The 21091-nt window shown below is 43.3% G+C and overlaps 1 protein-coding gene across 1 annotated transcript in view; it reads right to left on the minus strand.

Moving 5' to 3' along the window:
* Positions 1–21091, minus strand: part of LOC128301286 (uncharacterized) — a 160884-nt gene that overhangs the window by 139475 nt on the left and 318 nt on the right. The gene's annotated exons all lie outside the window — the stretch shown is intronic.

Here is a 21091-nt window from a genome sequence, read left to right on the forward strand (position 1 = left end):
TACCATTGAAGCGTTCATCTTGTTCCGGGAAATCTGGAATAATGTGTGAGAAATGTTTTTCTACAATACTCCAAAGTTGTATCAATGAACTATGTGAATAAAAGATTAATAATTTTAGATCATTTCAGACATTGAACTGTCTCCTGAGTGCTGCCCTCAAATTATCCGAAATTCCACGCGGTTTTGGTTGTGTTTTAAAGTTTTAGAAGTCCTTTATTATGATAAAAAGTATTTTAAAAAATAAAAAAATATAGTAAAAGTTACTATTTTATAAACAATACTCAAAGGAAAATATTAAACGAAAAAATACATTGAAAGTGCTATCTCTCTGTAGAAACGTCATAAAACACCTTACTAAAAATTCTCATAAAGCTCTGTTTGTATTAAAAAAACAGCATGACCATACAAAACAGTGGTAGAAAATGAACTTTCAGACTTCAAGTGCAATCCTTTGCAAATAATCGCCAAACAAAAAATTCCGCCCCATAACACGATAGGCCGTACGTCAATAACTAAGCCGCCATTAATGGAGCTTAACGGATGCGCTTGTGAAGGGTTGATGATTGCTACCAAAATCTCGCGCTGTATAAAGCGCGAAACGGCAGCTCATCTGCTGAGCACCACTTAATCGTCTTTTAATCGCCGACCTGCACCGTCCGGGTTATAGGTCATCTACCGAACAGCGATAGTTTAGCGCACTACCGTTCCGTTCCTTGTCACTGGGTTTTTTTTTCTTTCCTTGACTGAAACTGTCTGAAAAATTCCTCTCTATCTCTATCATGTACACACAGATACACCAAATCTCTTTGTCACTCTGACATCCATTTGCACAATTTTGCTACACATTTTCCTGCTTGCACGAGAAGAAAAATTTCCACCACGCTGCAAGCATTTCCACATTTCATCTTCAAGCGCCCGTTTTGTACACCAGCGAGCTTTCGCCCATCTCTCTGCATAGGGCGTAGCGGAACGAGATCAATACGATTCCCGAATGAAGCCTTCTATTTCTCTTCATCTTCTTCATTTTCGTGCCATCTTTTCAAAGCTAACCTATTTCCCTCCCCCAAAAAAAAAACCGCAAATTACCATCATCAAAGTAGGTTTCGCCCGTACACTGTCGTACACATCTACGTGCGTACTCTTATGATCGCTCTCCCTTCTTAGCCCTTTTGCGGTCTTGCCGTTGCAGCAAGAGCCGGCCTAAAGAGCCGCGCAAAAAAAAAACATTCGCAACAGAGCTTATTTGTTCGCTTGGAGGTTAAGAATTTTTTCGCTGCCATCACACACACCCAAGCGAACCACTCCTTAACCAAACCACGAGTGAGTGGGTTTTGAAAGGTAGTCCCCGGCTTAGTAGACCCTTTTTCGTTGAAGACTCCACTCGATGCGAAAGGACACACAGGGAACTTTTTTTTTTTTGGGCACCGAGCAGACAAAAATACCGGCCCAAAGTGGGAAAGCGAAAGGTAAATGTGAACGGGGACGAACGAAAAGGAAGCTTTGCAAACCACTCACACACACACACGTGCCACAGGACTCATGCCGCCCGGAACCCGCGCAAATGGGGGGGGGGGGCACTCGAAGTGTCGCAACGTCGAGAAATACCTAGGTCAGGTTCTTGGCCCGGTGGTAGATATTACGGAACAAGACCGAACCGGTCATTGAGAATTCATGACCCGATCCGTTTTGCGGCAGAATAATCACGTGTAGTGGTGTGTGTGGAGCATGGGATATGAAAGTGTTGTTTGGTGGCACAAAAAAAAAGACCATACCCCGGATAACCATTCCGAACATCATACCCGGTCGGAGAAGTGTTCTCGCTCCTGTCGGGAAATCCTGTTGCCATCCACAGACGGGGACTAAGCCATACCGGGCCAATCCACTTCGTGCTACCAATTCTGGCCCAACCTTCAATGCACGTACGTCAACACCTGCGCTGACGATTGACCTACACTCTTCTGCACACGTGTGACAAACGGTGCGGACTGTGGGACATTATTTCATCCGGCACCGAGCTTCACATCGGATGTACGGCGCACTGGTGAGAGCGATTAGCAAATGGAAAAACTGCACGTTTTACAACCGGTGCTGCGTTGTGTGTGTGCCGAGTCAGTTCCTAATCAGTGCAGTGAGGAACAGGACACCCTTGATTCGATCCATGGGGCACGATGTCGACAATCTACCGCTATCGAAGCTCTTTTTTCTTTGTTGATCTCATATAACGTTTCCCCATCGTTTGCAGAGTGTAATGCCTTTTTTATCAACCAGCAAACGGGCACACATACATGCACGCAGAACCCAGGCAAACAAATGTCGCTAAGAGCATGTCAGCACGTTGGTCTCTGGCTGACATTTGGCCTACGCCGTCCTACACATTTCGTGCTCGTTTGCCATATCGTAAAACAGAGGAAGCATTTGTTGATGCCATGGCACTTATGGGACCTATGAGCTAGTGTGTGATAATGAAACATGAAAACTCCACCACAACCAAAAAAAACACAGCAACATGACTCCTGGATTAAGTATGTGTGTGTGGTTCCGTTCTATTAACATCCCCCCGTAGAGAAGATGGTCATGCGGGTTGGGCTATTTTGTGATTCACGCTCTATATTGACACGTACCCGCCGTTAGGGTGGATAGTCCGGGGGATGATCCGGGCAAAAGGCAATATCGAAACACTTCAATGCATTATTTAGCGCTCGGTAAACCGGACGACCGGAGTTCCGAATTCTTCTCGCATGCTATCGTTTGCATGAGATACAGCGTCTTGGCACAAGGTGGGTTCTGGTCTATCTTTAACTGTCCGTCACAGCTTTCGCAACAACGCTCCCATTTCGCTCGGGACAGGGCAGCTTCTTGGATGGCGATGGGTGTATCTACCTACATAAAACCCATCTCGCCGGTAGTAAATGGAAGTTAAACATCGTTTAACGAGCTTGCGCTGGGAACAACGGTTAACACAATTCTTGCCCATGTACCCGTGTCCCGGGTACGCCGGCTGTTGTTAAAATGGTGGTGAGGTGAGAATACTCAAAATTGGTTGTGAAAACTGTAAACAGTATGCAAAACCCCTCCGCACACTAAGGTCCTTGTAGAACTTGCAATCAACCGTATCCTTTTTTTTCGACCTCGTCGGGTAGAACTGCTTCGTTTTTTGAAACCCGACACGCTACAACGGTACAAACGGCAAAACCCCCCCCGAAACACCCGTGGCGAGGTTTAAGTGAGGCACTAAAACTATCCTGTTACCTGCGTTAGTCCGTAGTGGCGTACAGTAAGGCGTACGCGTACTAACGCGCCACTGTGTTATCCGTGAAACGGGTAATTTTAATTGAAGCATTTTACAATTGCCAGTTATGACCGGCGGTACCATTTTATCCTCCTGTGGCAATAAAAATTGGAACTACACCTACTAACCGGGGAGAGGATGCAATAAAATCGTCAACACCCACACGAATCCCCTAGGGACTGTGTTTTGTACAAAAAAAAAAACAACAAAACATTATGTGCCATTAAGCATTTGTCAACCGAGTGGAAAAGATGAGTTGATCATTAACAAGTGATAAAACCTGTTAGGAATTACTATTTTCCATGGCACTGATCGTACAGCGAGGTGTGAAAGGTGATTAACCTAACACTTGCTTAACTATTTTACACAATAAAAAAGCAGAGCTTAAAAAAGTTATATTTAAGTTTAATGAGGATTTTACAAATTTTATAATAAAATTCATTTTTATCACATTCTTCATAGAATGCAATGCACTAAATTCATCCAGGTTTTCAAGTTAGTATAGCAAAGAAGGAGCCATTTCAAGGATTCTTTTCAAGTTGAGGTTATTATATGGGGAATGAGCTAAGGAAGATTTGGAATCTTTTAACGACTTCTTGATATTGATTGATTGTGTGGAGTGTGAGTTTAGTTTAGGAGCATTGCAGTTCAACTTAAAACGAATCCAGAAATAGCGCCAACTTTACTACTTCTACACTGCAAAACTCTGACGGATGAGCTTGGGTATTTGAAGAGAGTTTTTCAGATGGCATGGTAAAGAGGGCTGCATATCAGACTTACAATGGTATAGTTAGGGGTAGAGGAGGAATTTTCTGAAATTTTCTCAATTTTGTACTGGGAGAAAGCAGTTCGATGCAAAGCTCTTTAAACTTACACCACTTACAACGCTTTTCGTCATGGCGGATGTGTCAGTTGAGAGGGTTTTGTGCAAAATCTATGGTACGTTGAAAGTGATCTAAAAAAAAGTAGGAAAATTCCACTTCCTCTCCAGCACATTCCAGCATTTGAACATGAACTTGAAGAGAACCCAAAAAACTTTCCAGTTAAACCAGTTAAACTCGAATACCCGGTAAGAGAAGAAAAATAATACATAAATAAATCATACGCGTCCAATAAAAATCCTTTTCCTTTCTTTATTTTCCAGATTAATGCATTGTTTAATACTGAAAAATTATAGTATTTCAATAATGTTTTGTGGTGTTATTTGAGCAATAAAATGGACAAAACAGCGGTCTCTAACAAATACGATTATTTTGATATTTTAAAAACAGCCTGGGAATATCGAACAGGAACATCAACAGAAGCTCATTGAAAGTATGCCTCGACGCTTGGAAGCGGTGCTGAAGGCAAAGGGTAGTCATACCACATACTGAAAGTTGAAAAATATTAGCTGACATTTTAAATTAGTATCACTTGTGAACAAAAAACATGGTGCATGATTTATTTTGTCCATTTCGAATTTTACTATTTCCTGAAAGAAAGCATATATTAGGAAAGCTATTAACAACCCTAGAAACTCCACTTCTTCACAATATTGCTTGATAATAATAGCGAAAACTCTCCTAAAGATTGCTTTCTTGTCAGTATAACATTGAAACAATTATTGAGCATGTAGAAGGAATAGTAAAAGCGTATGAATTATTTTGTCCGCTACTGTACTGTTAAAAGTGCTTCAATGGATTTTACAACCTACCTAATTGCGCTACTCTTTCCATGCTCAAAAACCTTAACTCGATTTTTAACCAGACGCACAATTCAAATACAGTACAGTTCTCCCGGAATTCCATTTAGCGTACAATAAATTAATAAATGCGAATCGGCATTAAATAAATCCCACCCGGCACGAATTGCTACTGCTGCAACGGTACCACAGAACAGTATCTTCCAGAGTGTGTTGTTATGCAATAAGAAAAAATTGAACATTCATTGAGCGTATCGGGCGTACAGTGCGGGCGCCCCGGTAACGATGCCCGGGTACGGTTAATTCTGCACGCGCCGGAAGTAGTTTCTCTTCGGCGTCGTAGCATAATATTTGACTACATCGATCACGGCTGCTGGTTGTGTACGGCCTCGGGGAGTTGTATAATGAAAACGTTGACCAATTTATATCTATCTATACTCTCACCATCACCCACCACTTGTACGCCCTGTTCGTCCCTGTTACCCGCTACTCCGAACGTCCTAATGTCCCATTCATGCAAACGAGATACTAACATCGAACCTGTAGCACAACTTTGGACCGAATCAATTATCCTGTAGCTATTATTTCTTAATTTATCGTAAAGTTTACTCACAACAAAGCCCCACCCCAGTGGTTGCGAACATTCGTGCTCCGTACCTTGCAGCTTTGGGTGTTGTGTGCTACCCAAACGACATCGAGCCAGACACACAAATGTACACGGCCCACAACGGTTGGCAATAATGCAGAGCCGGAACTTCCGATAGGAAACTATAACTTCCCATCAGCGGTCCCGTACCACCGTGCCGGGGTGCTCCGTCAGGCGCAGAGGGAAAGCATCCTCGGTTTTCGGGTGGCCTCGGTCTATTGATCGTAATCGTTCCCACGTATTCCCCCTGCTTGTATTCCACATCCAAAGCTCCTTTTGGAAATGCGCCCCGGTAATACCCGGTTTGGGGCGGGACGGGGGAACGGACACGGACACTAAGAAAATGCGCCAATTCCGGGCACGAATTCGTGTACCGCACGAAAACTAATTCACCTCGCCCGAAATGATGAGGCGGCGCACCTGCACCAAGAAAAACGTGGCAGTACCACGTGCACGTGAAAGCGTTTTGCAGTGGCAGAATGGAGCAGGAGGGTAGGAATTGAATTCAATTTCCATTCAACTACGGCTTCGAATATTTAAACTCTTCCATCAACAGCACCGCGTCCCACGACCGCGTTGAGAAGCGTCGGAACCGTCCTCGGATAGGTTTTCGCGAAAAATATACAAAAACCGCGCACACACCCCGTCACACCGACGAAGGACAAAGTTTATTTCCACACCGGGTGGCGTTCTGCGCGTTTTCCCCCAAGAAGGAAGCGAAATTTTAATTACAAAACAACTGCTCTCACTCGGCACGCTCGGGCCCTAATAATGGGTGGGTCCGCGCTTCCCGGCCCCGCCGCGCGGAAGCCCAGCGAGAGCGAGAGTTTATTAAAAATTGATCGCCCATTTCACGTTGGCACCGTGCCGACCGAGCTTTTTCGATGATCTCCCAAGCGCGAATCGAATCGACGCAAGAACGCGAGCGGGTGTGTATCGTTCGAAAGGCACTACACTGACGACCCATTTAAGGGGATGGAGGAATTTGGAGGGCTTTCCAGACCGATCAAGATTGGGACGAACTTTGTCCTGTACACACACACACACACCGACCCAATACAAACTTCTGTTCAGCTCTCAATCAGGCTCCATCCAAGGCTAGGTTTAGTGTGAACGTATCCCCAAATACGTTCAACCGTCTCTTCGTTGAAATTTTGCGGAAAACCAGTGCGCTCAACTGCATGGACAAAGTTTAGCAACTATTTCCGCTCGAATTGACGCAAAAAAAAAACTCGTAACACCATGGCGAACCATGGGAGGGTAGCCGCGTGCGCGAGAACGTGGCGGCGATTATGCCGCTGACAATGGTGATAAAAATTTTCCACAAAGCTGGCAGAGAAAAAAAGAACGACCTTAGATTCGTACACGATTATCTTCAGCAAATCCAGGCTGCCATCGTGAAGTTGGCATGCAAATTCTAATCCACCGCTGCTGTCCCCCGGTCAGGCTGCCCAATGTTCTCATCTTCATTTTAACGAGTCATTAACGCCCGAAGCCTTCCCCCCCCCCGGAACATTCCACCGGGAATTCGTCGCCGTCGATGGCGATTGCCCTTTACTGCAAGGTGGGTGGTGGTGGTGGTCGAGCATTAGGACGAACATTTGTGAAACTTGCCGAAAACTTGCATAGCGACGAAATGGAAAACAATCACGATTTCTTACGCTTCTGTGATGATCGTACCGTTTTCACGGTACATTTTCCTCACCGGCAAGGGACGACAATGACGTGTGAGCAAGCTGTCCGCCGCACCACAGCCGACTATAGTGGAATGCTAATAAATTGTGCAAAATAAACCTACCGTGATTATGTGCTCTTAGCATACTTTTATTTAGTGTATTTCATCTTTTTTTTGCGAACCAGAGTGGTGTTTTTGCATACAATTCGCCGCCTGCTTTTTTTTTTTGCATGTTCGCTCTTGTCTGGTGGTCCTTTCATTTATTCCAACACTCCCACGGGGCGGTTTTTGCATTTTGCGAGTGCTGCCGAAGGGAAGCGGATTTGGGGTGCTGTGCTTTGTTCATAGACTTGCATTACTCCCACTAACACTCGCTTCCCATCCTGCACATCCTGGGAACTCACTGCTCCCTGTACACTCAACGTGTGTGTGTGTGTGTGTGTGCCCCTGTGTCCTCGCCGGGGTGGAAAATTGAAACGGGTGCATGTTGCACATTCAGTGCATAAAGTAAAGCGAAGCAAAAAACAAAGCAACCCGTCATGTTTTATTGTTTAACTGCCCTTTTCCGCTTTTCCAAAGGCTGCTGTGTGTGTGTTTTTTTTGTTTGTCTCTCACCCCGCCGTGGGGCATCACAAATGTTTTACTTCCACGTGGACGTTGGTTTGCGGCACATCGGAGCATGCGATTGGGGGTGTGATATTGTTTGTGCTTTGTTGCTATGTTTTAAAGCTCTTTTTAAGCTATGGACGCATGATTGCTTCGGCATATTGCTGTTCAATTTTCCGCTCAACAGGAGATCGGCCATGCACGCAAGAAAAAAAAAGCATGGTGCAACGGTGAATGGGTGGACGGGTGGCGATATTCGGAGAGACTAACCGTGAAGGTGCTTTGTAGTACAACGTGTATATGGTGCCCATTGCCTGATCATGAAAAATTAATTTTGTACGCGAAATTAGCTTTTAAAACAGGTGTTCACCGTTTGGCTTTCCGATTGCTACTGACTTTATTCATACGCATACATTGCCCTTTGCGGGTTGCTATAATTCTAACGTCTATGGCCTATGCTTCAATCCTTAACATGCCGCCCCCCGTGGAAAGGTATCTTTCTACTCCTATCTTCTACTCTAACCTTCTTGAACTGGTAAAATACATATCTTTGATATCGCTCGGCGATATTCGCCTTCCTTTGTTCGCACCTCAACGACCCGTATATTGCCATCATCTCCTCTAAATATTTTTGTTATTCTTCCAATAGCCCATTTTAACGGTGGCAGATTATCCTCCTTCACTAACACCAACGTTCCGACATCAATGTTGTCTCGCTGTCGGGTCCACTTAGTTCGCGGATGGAGCCCGGACAAGTAATCCGTTTTCCACTGTTTCCAGATCCGACGTACATACTCTTGGATCTTCTGAAAACGGTCCAATCGATTGATGTTAATATTTTCATACGATGGTTCAGGTATGGATACCAAACTGCGATGAATTAAGAAATGACCCGGTGTTAGAACTTCTAAATCTTCAGGGTCTGACGATAACTGCGTCAATGGTCGGGAATTCAAACATGCCTCAATTTGAATCAGCAATGTCTCTAGGTCTTCCTTCAGAAGGATGGTGTCCCCAATTGTGCACTTCAGATGCTTCTTCATACTCTTGATGGCCGCCTCCCATATTCCTCCGAAGTTTGGTGAACGTGGTGGAATGAATTTAAATTCAATTCCTTCGGTGAGACACTGAGTGGTTATGGCATCTTGAGCTTGTTGCGTTGTAAAGAGTTCATATAGTTCCCTTAAAACTCGAGCCGCTCCTCGAAAGTTTTTAGCATTGTCGCATTCTATAAGTGCGGGTTTTCCTCGTCGTGCTACAAAGCGCTTCAGCGCTGCGATAAACGCCTGGGTAGATAAATCCGCTACTAGCTCAACATGAACTGCCTTGGTTACCAGACATATGAAGACTGCAACATAACATTTAACTGGTGCAGACTTTCGTGGTGCGAAACGATACCACATTGGACCACATAAATCGATTCCGGTATTTAGAAACGGATAGGATGGAGTGACCCTCTCTGGCGGCAGGTCACCCATTAGCTGCTCCATACACGTGGGTTTGCTTCTGTAGCATTTTACACAATTGTGCACTACTTTGCGAGCTAAGTTGCGCACTCTAAGTGGCCAGAACCGTTCACGTATTAAAGCGATAAGCAACTGTGGACCTGCATGTAGAAATTGGCGATGATATGACTGCATTATCAATAGGGTAAGTGGTTGTTTTGGATCCAAAATTATTGGATGTTTTCTGGTTTCTGAAACTGGTGCATTTCGAAGTCTACCTCCGATACACAGAATACCATCCACTAATATCGGTGCCAGCGATTTCAGTTTCGAAGTTCCTTTTACTTGGCCATCTTTCAAACTCGCTATTTCTTCTCCGAATGTTTCTGATTGAGCCAATCTAACTAGTACTTTTATGGCTTGTTGTAGTTCAACGAGTGTAAGGAATCCTATTCGACGATGGCCTCGGTTCACCCTCTGACTGTTGTAACGGAAACGAAGAATGTATGCTACTAATCGTGCTAAAGCCGAATACGACGATCGCAAACTGAATATAGGACTGCTGTCCTTTGACTGAACAGTCAATACTGCAACTCGTTCTTCCAATTGTTCTGCTGTGAAACTTTCATTTGGGACAGTAGTTCGTGATGTCCATTGGATGTGCTCACTCAGCCATTTTGGGCCATGCCACCAGACCTCGTTGTTCTTCAAATCACAAGGTAACATGCCTCTGGATATAATATCCGCTGGATTTTCTTCTCCTGACACATGAAACCACTGAATCTTGTCAGTGATATGTTGGATCTCAGAAACCCTGTTTGCAATGAAGGGTTTCCATCGGGAAGGGTTACCAGCGATCCAGTACAGGACAATTGTCGAATCTACCCAGAATACACAATTCATTTCGCGTTTTATGCTTGACTTGACCTTTTGCCACAGATGACTTAACAGTAAGGCAGCAGACAGCTCTAGTCTTGGTAACGTTACTCTTCTTTGTTTCTTGCCATTTTCGATAGGTGCAACCTTTGATTTTGCACTTAGCAGCTCTACTGTGATGCTTCCGTCTGTCGAAATAGTGCGTATGTAAATACAAGCACCATATGCCTTTTCAGATGCGTCGCTGAAACCATGCACTTCTACGATATCTGCTTCGTTTGCAACTACTCGACGTGGAACCACAATTTCTTCTATATCTGCCATACTTCGTTTAAACTGCATCCATTTATCTCGTAGCACCTCCTCCAATGGGTCATCCCAATTAACCCTTCTTTCCCAAAGCACTTGCAAGAAACATTTGGCTATTACGATGACTGGTCCGATCAATCCCAACGGATCGTATAAACGAGCTGCATCTGATACAACAGTCCGTTTACTGATTTGATCTTCATTATTCCATTTTGGGATACAAAATGTAAGCACATCTTGGGCAGGTGTCCACTTTAGTCCAAGCGTTTTGATAGATTTGTGGGGATCGATCACAAGCTCCGAACCCATTTCTCGAAGTTCGGGTGAAAGCGTATTTAATATATGTGCTGAATTAGAAGCCCACTTTCTTAGATGAAATCCCGCAGAATGTAGCACTGTGGATAGTTCTCTGCATACACGCTCTCCTTGATCGACCGTATCCACCCCGCTTATCATATCATCCATATAAAAATCTGCCGCTAGTATCTTTGACGCTACTGGATGCGACAATTTGTTCTCGTTGGCAAGTGTTTGTAGGCATTTTGTGGCTAGGTATGGGGCTGACGCTGTTCCATATGTTACTGTTTTTAGTTGAAACTCCCTAATTCCGCTTTCGTCATTTCCCCACAGAATGCGTTGGAGTGGGCGGTCTGCTTCTCTTATCCAAATCTGCCTATACATTTTCTCAATATCGGCTGTTAATGCGTATCTTGGGAAGCGAAAACGCATTATGATACTGATCAGATCGTCTTGGATGACTGGGCCCACTAATAAAGCTTCATTTAAAGAAACTCCTGAATCCGTACTACAGGAGGCATCAAAAACAACCCTTAGTTTGGTCGTTAGGCTATCGGGCTTTATAACGCAATGGTGTGGCATATAATACACCTGTACATCACGTATTGGTTCGTGACTAATTTCCTCCATGTGGCCTAGCTTTAGATATTCGTTTAGAAATTCCTCGTATTGGATCTTTAGTTTAGGATTGGCTTGCAGACGACGATTCAGCGAGTGGAGTCGTCGTTTCGATATTTCGTATGATCTACCTATCTTTTTTATCTTATCCCCGTTTTTAGGCAACGCAACTATAAATCTTCCATCTGATCCGCGAGTGGTTGTACTTTCGAAAATCGCTTCACATTCTGATTCTTCAGGGGATAACATATTCGAAGTCTGACACGTTTCTATCTCCCAAAACTTGCAAAGTTGTTCGTCTAACGAATCCGCAACGTATGTTACATTTACAAGGCTTTGTTGTACGCAACTACTTTCTATCGACGCCTTTCCGGATACTACCCAACCGAATAGCGTTTGCTGTAGCATCAAGCTACTATCCTCCGAATGAAGCCTCACTAACCCGTCCAACAGTATTTCGTTATATACCTCTCTGCCGAGAAGCATATCTATCGGGCCAACTTCTCCACATGTCGGGTCAGCCAGTCTAATGTTCTGTGGCAATTTCCAATGTTGCGTATCAACCTTAGCAGCTGGAAGGTTCCACATTATCTCCGACAGAACGTGCAACCTTAAAGGAAATTGAACATTAGTACACTGTGACTGAATTGTTACATTTACCGAATGAGATGAAGGCTGGCAGCTCCTGCCCACTGCTCCAATCGACAAGTCCTCCCGTTGCCTTTGAGCTCGTAATCCTTGCACTACTCGCTCGGTGATCAGGTTGACTTGCGCACCGCCGTCCAATAATGCTCGTGCTATCATCTTGTTGCCATTCGATGTGATAACGGTTACCAGGATGGTTGGCAGCAAAATCGTTGTTGAAGGTGCCGGTTGGCTCTCAGTCGGTGTGAACATAACGGCGTTAGAAGGTTCGCCGACATGTACCATCGAAGATCTCGTTGAGTCACTTGCAATTGCGATTTCCGGAACATTGGCTTCAGGAGCACGTTGCCGGTCAGTCGGTGACCTGTGCAGCATAGTGTGATGTTTAAGCTTGCACACCCGACACACACTAGAAGTACAGTCTCTCACGCGATGATCTGATGCCAAGCAGTTTAAACAAAGTCCTTTCTCTTTCACCATGTCGAATCGTTGGTTCACTGTCAGATTTCGAAACGTGTTGCACTTGAAGAAAGAGTGGCTTTCTTGTTTGCAGAACATGCATTTTTTATCTAGCACATTAACTGATGCACACGCTTGCTTCATTTTGTTTCGGCCATGGTATGTGTGTGCGTGTGGTAGAGGCTGCTCTTTAGTTTGGGGCATGCCTTGTAACACTATTAAGTGTTCCTTTAAAAACTGCACAAGTTCTTTATATTCGGCAACTTCTGCACTTCGATGATGCGTTTCCCATTCTTTTCGGGTGTTCGCATCCAATTTTTCGCATAACATGTGTGCTAGAAGCACACTCCAGCCATTTGTAAGAATCCCAATCTTTTCCACCATTTTGATGGTCCGTTCGAAGCTGTCTATCAAAATGGTGAGTGCCTCGAAGCTTTCGCTTTTTGACGGTGCAATGGCGAACAGTTCGTTCAGATAGCGACGCACTAACACCTTTTTGTTTTCGTAGCGATCTTTTAACAGCTCCCAAGCCACACTATAATTCGCCGCTGTAGTTTCTACTGCGTCGATCAGCTGCGCTGCTTCCTTAGTTACCACGCGCTTTAGATACATCAACTTGTCTACATCAGACAATTTCGGATGCCCGTCGATCATACTAACGAACGAGTCCCGAAACGTTGGCCACGTTTCCCAGGCACCATTGAAACTAGGCATAGGAATCTCAGGTAACCGCACCTTGGATCGGGAGTTCGACACTCCTGGCTGCTGCGTTTCGGTGTTGGACGCACACAGATCTGCTCCGCATCTTTTTATAAGTATCGATATATCACATCGACGCCGGTCAAACTCCTCATACCGTTTCTCTTCTGCTTCCCACTGCGCAGCATCCACTGTCTCTAGCAACGACGCGTGCTTCGTATCGAACGCGGACACTATCACACTTAATCGTTCCGTCCATTCCTCTACATATGAAGAATCCGTATCTCTAGCGGCTTGGATAGCGTTCTTTAGCGAATCCAATCTACGCATTAAATGTGCTTGACCCCGTTGGATCACATTCGTTACCGAGTCTTTTGGGCTCGATGTAGCTTGCACTCCAGAGAATTCCGACATTTCTGGGTTCGACATTTTTATTTTCAACAAAGAACGGTTAAAACTACCAGTTTACGTAACTATCCGGTTTTACGGATAGCTTCATTCGAAGGACCAAATTTTATGTACGCGAAATTAGCTTTTAAAACAGGTGTTCACCGTTTGGCTTTCCGATTGCTACTGACTTTATTCATACGCATACATTGCCCTTTGCGGGTTGCTATAATTCTAACGTCTATGGCCTATGCTTCAATCCTTAACAAATTTAATTGGTAATAATTTTAATGTCAACCATTTTATGTATAACAATCTTATGCGCTTGCTAGTTTCAGGGGGTACTTACGTAAAGGGGATATTTTAACATGTTCTTGCTCAAATATTATTAAATTAACTTATCGTGTTTTTAATGAAAATTTCAAAACAAACATGTACAAACCTACAATGCAAGCTACTTATGCCCTTCAGCATGCTTATCAATACGACTTTGGATTTTTGTGTAGCTCCACATAGGCACAATAACCGACGCGAAAGAACCCGTACCGGGATATTGTTTCCCTAAAACCCACCCCGTCATTCAGGGGGGTGTAATGCAAAGCTCTAGGTAATTCAGGTTTCAGACCCTAACTCCATGTTGTGCCACTCACATGAATTGTTTGAAGCAACAGCAGCAGCAGCAGCAGCTAGAGCCACCGGGTACACCGCACGGTTGAACACTACTAACACAATTACCGACGCGAATCGCACCTCGCTAAACAAATCGGTGGCAAATTGCAACAGCAACAAACAACAACAAAAACGGCACCCACACACAACCCTTCTCCTGTGTACGGGGCGGCACACAAAGCACTTCTGTTCGGTTGCAAAAAAAAAACACCCCCCAGGATGGCAAACAGTACAGCTCCATTACAGCGTAACGCAACTAACTATTTGCAATAGTGAGACACTGTATGAATGCACACAGTGAACAAAACAAAAAAACATAGCGGGCCAACACCGAATAAAGTGGACCGCGTGGAGCGCGAGGGCACTCCTTTAAAATAGATGACCCATGTTTGAGCAAATCGAAACAATGAATCGAACAAATCAACACCCAAGCCAATCGGTTCGACTGGCGAGTAGTTTGTTTTTCCTTTTCTGTGCGTTTTTCCTTGTTTTTTTTTGTTAAACGATTTATTGTGCTTTTAGCAGAGGGGCAAAAAAGTTGTTATTTTTAAGCTTGTTAACCTAACTCGTTGCTGCCCAGCTGCCAATGAACAAACGGGTCAACTTCAACACCGAACACACACGGGCGCACAGGAAGTGCTTCGGTGCTGAATAATTAAGGCTTTCGAATCGTGGAACAATCTGGGAATGGAAGCCCAAATTCTAGTTGAGTGAAACCAAACCAGGGAACGATTGAAGCAATCATTACTCGAATAATGATTCAAACAGGTGCGCTTGATTTGGTAAGTAAGAGAACTCAACGGTTCGGAACACCCGTAAGCAACAGTTGTAATTAATAAGCGTATATAGGATAAAAGCGACACGGATCATTTCAAGCAGACAGTTCCGTATTTGTTCGTGTTGCAATATTGCAAGCTAATCCTAACAGGCACCGACCAGTGCCGTTGTAATAATATGGGCGAAACATCCCAGTGAGGAAAACTACACTACAAATTACCCTTAAACCTCCCTTAATTTAGCTAGCAAATTAAGGGTAAATTAAGGGTAAATTAGCAGCCCTTAATATACCCTTTCGAGCAGTTTTGACATGTTTACTATGCGTCTTTGAGGCATGCCGATTTTCCCATTATTTACACCGCTTAATTAAACGATAAATTAATGGAAAACCTTTCACTGTGCATGCACCACGGGTAGAGTAAATGCTGTGGAACGTTTTAGTTTAAAAAACTGCTTTATTTGATGTATTCTGGGGAGCCATCACACTGCCCTTCACAACACGAAGCAAACTGCTCGAATGGGCAAATTAACAGCGCGCAATCTGACTGGGCCGCCAAGTTAAGGAGCGTTTGCATTTTATTTTTAGTAATGCAATATGCAGTCGAGATTTCCTGAGGTTCAGTAAAGATGGCTTTAGATATACAGACCAGGTCGTTCTGGTGATGATAAAAATTTCTATCAAATTGCACAAAAAAGGCTAAAAAGGCTAAAAAGGCACAAGCTGCTAAAAGAACTTCAAATACAATTGATTTATCATCAGATGAAAATTACTTGACTTGTAAACTATTGAGTAAGTATCCTTTCACAGGAAATGTACCCTCAGAGGCACTAACAAGAGGTAATCACAGTAATTCTCCAAAGAAAGTCCTAAAATCCACATCAACTTTGTAATTCAATAATCGTTATTCCTTTACACGTACTCTTGAATGTGGTATTCTGAGCGTAAATACGCTGAGAATATAAAAAAAGAAAGGTTATTTGGCATCGTATTTTGAAAGGACAAATACCTTAATTGCTGGAATTTTGTTTTATTTTTTTTTTGAAAAACTTTTTCTGGCACATACTGTCAATCCAACAATTAAGTTAGGTATCCTTTTAAATTAAAAATAACCTTTATCGAATTTCTGAGACAGTCAGGACAGACTGAGAAGGACATTTAAGAGTAAAGGACTGATAGAGGACTTTAAAACGACTTCCTTTGAAGTGTTAAAAAAAAACCTGATACCCACTTTATTCAAAACGTCTATCGCGACGAACGAAACTAGGACTATACAGAAATTATTTAGAAAAGGTATTTCCATACGCTACAGAGACATAGACTTTGTCCAAAACTGACGACTAACCCTCTTAGCCGCGTTCGAGAGGAAGATGCTCAGAAGGATTGTTGGCCCCGTATGTGTGGAAGGACAATTGAGGATAAGTAATACTGAAGAATTCTACGTATTCTATGATAAAGTCACTGTTGAACTCGTCAGCTACTGTTGGAATAGCCATGTCATGAGAATTGCACCGAAATACCTAGCCCATTAAGTCCGTTCAAGCCATCCACATGGCCAGAGAAGCCATTGTAGAATGGCCGGGTGTTAACATTATAAACCCCCAACCTTAACAACGTAACAAGCTAATTTTAAGAGTTGTTCAATTAAATGCCGCTGCTACAATTACCATGTTCATTCGATTCTTCCTACGAATGCATTACAGTTAATGGAAAACATCATTCAATGGTTGAAGAAATTTACCTTTTTACTGTCAACCGACTGTGGGTATCATCTACGTGCGAGGGCTTGTAGGCAGTTTCAGAACAGGACCCTACTTATGCTTTGTTATCCACAAGCACATTGAACAACCCGCGCGGAAGAGAGTCCCACCGCAATTCGCAATAATGCGGCACAGTGAACCTCAGTGCATCAAACACTTCGCCGAATGTCCTTGCACCGTCCACCGTTCCCACAAAGTCAGCAGTCAATTGCGCTCCGCGCTCGGTGGTACAATCTGGCTGCTGTCCGTCAAACAGGACTGCCCATGCTGCGCCCCCGGCATGTGCATGTGTTCCGTTTCAATTAACTCATTTTACGGAACATTGTTCTGGAGCGGAAAGTCCTCCCGCAGGACAGCCGGTTATAGGCGTGCGTGTTTCGTGTGCTCCCGAGAACCTCGAACCCGGTTCGAAGGAGTGAAAGCGAACAAATTGAATATCGGTCACGCTGCACTGATAGGATTAGTGTAACAAACATCACCAACGGGCGCAAACAACTGCAATGCTGCCGATGCGATGCGGTAGCATAAAGGCAGCTGCTGCTAACGCAACCTGCCGTGAAATCGATGCTGAATTATTAAGCGGGAATAGTAATTGAATTTCAACAATAGCAATGATGGCAAGCAATAACAGCGGCAAAAAATGCAATGCTCGCTAAATATTAAACTTTGCGCATATTAGATTATGCAGTTCGGTGTTGGGAGGGTTGTTTAAAACTGTACCATTTGGCATGATGTGATCAAACGTCATCGATCGGTACGCTGTTTGTAGAAATCAGCAACATTTGAAAATAATGAAATTGTGTGGTGCAAATATGCACAAACAATATGGCAGCAATTATGAGTCCCGCTGTGGAAATCGAAACCAAAGCATATTCATAGTCTGTCAGCGGTGAAGCATTCTTAGAAACGAACCATTCAACACCCTCCTACGGGAGTACGCATCAAAAGGGATAATGATGTCCCGCGTTGTCTCATTAGTCAGACAACGGTTAATTGCGAAACCATAAACATCAAACATTAGCGGGACGTGTTGCGTGGAATGAATTCATACAACAGCCCATCAAAACAGCGTGTGTACCACCCACGCACGGGTATCACGTTTCGATTCCCCCCCAACCATATCGGTTCAATGGCGATACTGCATTTCCCTACACCTTTAACAACCCAAAAGCTCCAGCGCAACCAACAAAGCCATCGTAGCCATCAAACACCGCGCAAAAGGGCGTGCAGGAATGCATGCAACAAGCGCAAATACTTGCCAACTATCAGCAAATGGAGGCAATGGAAAAAAATAAAATTCAGGCAAATTCATTAAAATCAATCAATTGCTTCATGTGCAGCCGTATCCGAAAAGGCGACGGTTCCCGTGTGTGTGTGTGTGTGCGGTATGCCGTTAAAATCAGGTCACTGGCTTTTCCAGCGTAATTCAATCAGTGCGATCACGCATCCCGCACACTGTCCATGTGAAAATTGCATCATGCACGGTCGCTGCATTTGATCTCCGGTAAACCTCCGGGGAGGATAGCTCAACGCGATCCCCATACTCGGTTTGTTAAAGTAAATATTAATGTACAGCTATATCTCCACAAGTTCGTACCAGCAAGCGCGAGGATGCACAATTAGAATCATCGAATGCCATCCTTTGCGAGTGCAGTTGCATTCAATATGGATGACTTCTTGAACCGTCGAATGGATCCCCGTCACCCATTGACGATGCTGACCAATTAAAATGCTGACAAACATTTGCCTATCATTGGCGTCCTCATGTTTGGACGAACTCTGGCAACGAACTGGCAATCGAATTCCCGGAGCGTGCAAACAATTCCTTCTCAATAGCCCGCCACCCAACAACTGGAGTGCACTTTCGTGCACTCGAAATTGGATGCGAAACTGGAGGTGCGCTCCTGTTTTCACCGCTTGTTTTTGTTTACAACTTCTCTTTCCACTGCTTTTTTTAATCCATGCTTCCATACTAGTGGACTGAAAATGAGCAAGCGTACAGGCCGACCGCTAGTATATGTCCCTCAGTGCCGAACAGCAGGAGCAGCGATCGATCAAGTGCAATCAGTTTTGGAATGAGAGGAATGAAAGCATCCGGGTGGGAAAGTGTTTTTACTTCCCCAAAACAAGATATCTCACCTGCAGCATACAACATATCACGCGGTTGCAGTATGCGGTATTAACCATTTTAAGTTGTAAAAACATCAATATTGGAACGGTTTTAATTGGAAAGTAGCGCTGCGGAGTTTATGCTTTTACTTGGGAAAGAAAGGAAGCAAAAGTCCCATTTCTATGCAACTACTTTAATGCACTTAACCTTCGGCAAACATTTATGCAAAGCTAACACTAGCAGCAAACAACGTTCGTTCGCATAAATCATACTCACACACATCGAGTTTACCCCTTATCATGTTACCATGCACCATCCGTGAATGGGTGCTGGATCAGCACCACTTCCGGTGGATCATCGATTGAAACAACCGAGACGCGATGCTGCACCCGGAACTGGCCATATCAAACAGCTAATCCTTACGGTAGCAATGCTGCACGCATTCACAATGTGTGTAGCCCCGGGGGTAGCAGCTTTTATGAGTTTGTATTTACATGATGCTTTGCGCGATCATAGACGACGATGGGAAGGTTCGTAGAAAATGTATAAAATCGATAAATAAAATCCTACCAACGGCCCTCATAGTGAAGCACTGTTTGTAAGTAGCAAAATTGTAGCGTTCAACAGTGGAAGCACTTTACTCTGCGTTGAAGAGAAACAATATTACTGTGGGCGAGTAGATATGAAGGATCCTCACGCATGAAAACTGCTTGCCCTATCAAATCTAAAATGCAGATTGAATCACTTATAATACTACTTTTTTCATCAATATAGCGAAATTAATATCGGGAATTGCAAGCATGTTTTGAGCATGTGCAGAAAAATTTTTTTCCACCTGTCCTATTATTTATTAAAAGTTTGAAAAGTACCGTTGAATTCTTCAAAAAGTTTCAACAACTTAACAAATATGTTAGGTTTATTAACGGTTTTCCAGTTACTCTGCAATGCGCTTGAAATTCTTGAAATGCGATTTTACATCAAATTTTGCTAAATTAATAAAGTTGAGGGAACATTAACATCAAATGCTCCGATTGCCATATTCATTATCATGTGCTTGTGCAATTCATTATCATGTGTTCTACCCTTTGAAGAACCCTGTATTAACGATTTCAAAGATTTTGTTTATTCAATCTAAGGGTTATCTTTCGTCTATTATTTGACGTCTATATTAAAAAAGTCTATTTCCCTTTTTTTAACTAGACTGTAAATTCGTGAAAATATATAAAAACACGTTTTACAGGGTTTTCCAATTGCAACTGACAGCTAGTGAAGTCCATAAATGAATCAAGTTAAACTATAACGAAAACCCACCAAGGTAAATATAAATGTTATCGCACTTTCTCGATTTTGAAACTAGTGACAGTAGAGAAAGCTTTATCGATTTCAACACGCAAAAGATTCAAAAAGTTTGATATTACCCTCAACGCATTATATTTCAACTCAAACAGAACGCAAAAATGGCTCCAATTTTGGGACATGCCCATAGCAGTAATTTCAAAAAGACGCTATTTGAACAATTTTACTAGCATTTTAACAATAGCTGTTGGTGTTTGCTGCCCAACGTTGTGTTTTTTATACTTGTTAACAAATCCAAAACTCCTTCCGTTGATTTCTAGTGTTGCCTTTTATTTTTAACTAATAACTTGAACTTCGATCTGTTGCAGGTCTGATTCTCTCTAGATGATGTTGCTAACTAAACTTCTGTTCCTGCCCTTCCTTGGCTCTATGGTTGCTTGATTATAAATTTTATTTGTCCTAAAACATTCCTTTTCATGTTTTTAAAAATGGAACGAATTCTTTAACTGAAAACTATTGTATTTCCAACAATAACACTTCAATAACATTATTAACACTTCATAGCCAGCAATATAAAGCGATTCAATTATGAGTAATTGTTGTAGTGGAACACACGGTCCCACGCATCGTCCCACAGCCACTAAACGGTCCTGTTGAGCGAAAATTTGTACTAAAAACCTGTCCGCCCTAATTAACGCATACTATGCACACTCTTCCGCCGGAATACCCGGCTTCATATTTACGCTGCGTGGTGTGGTTCTATTGCTTTTTAATGAAATTTGTTGCTGCGCTACCCAAAATCAAACCGAATGGGTGTGCAGGCTTACGCTGGGCTGCATATACGGGTCA

This window comes from Anopheles moucheti, chromosome 2 (genome assembly GCF_943734755.1).
Source record: "Anopheles moucheti chromosome 2, idAnoMoucSN_F20_07, whole genome shotgun sequence".
In the NCBI taxonomy this organism is placed as follows: Eukaryota; Metazoa; Arthropoda; class Insecta; order Diptera; family Culicidae; genus Anopheles; species Anopheles moucheti.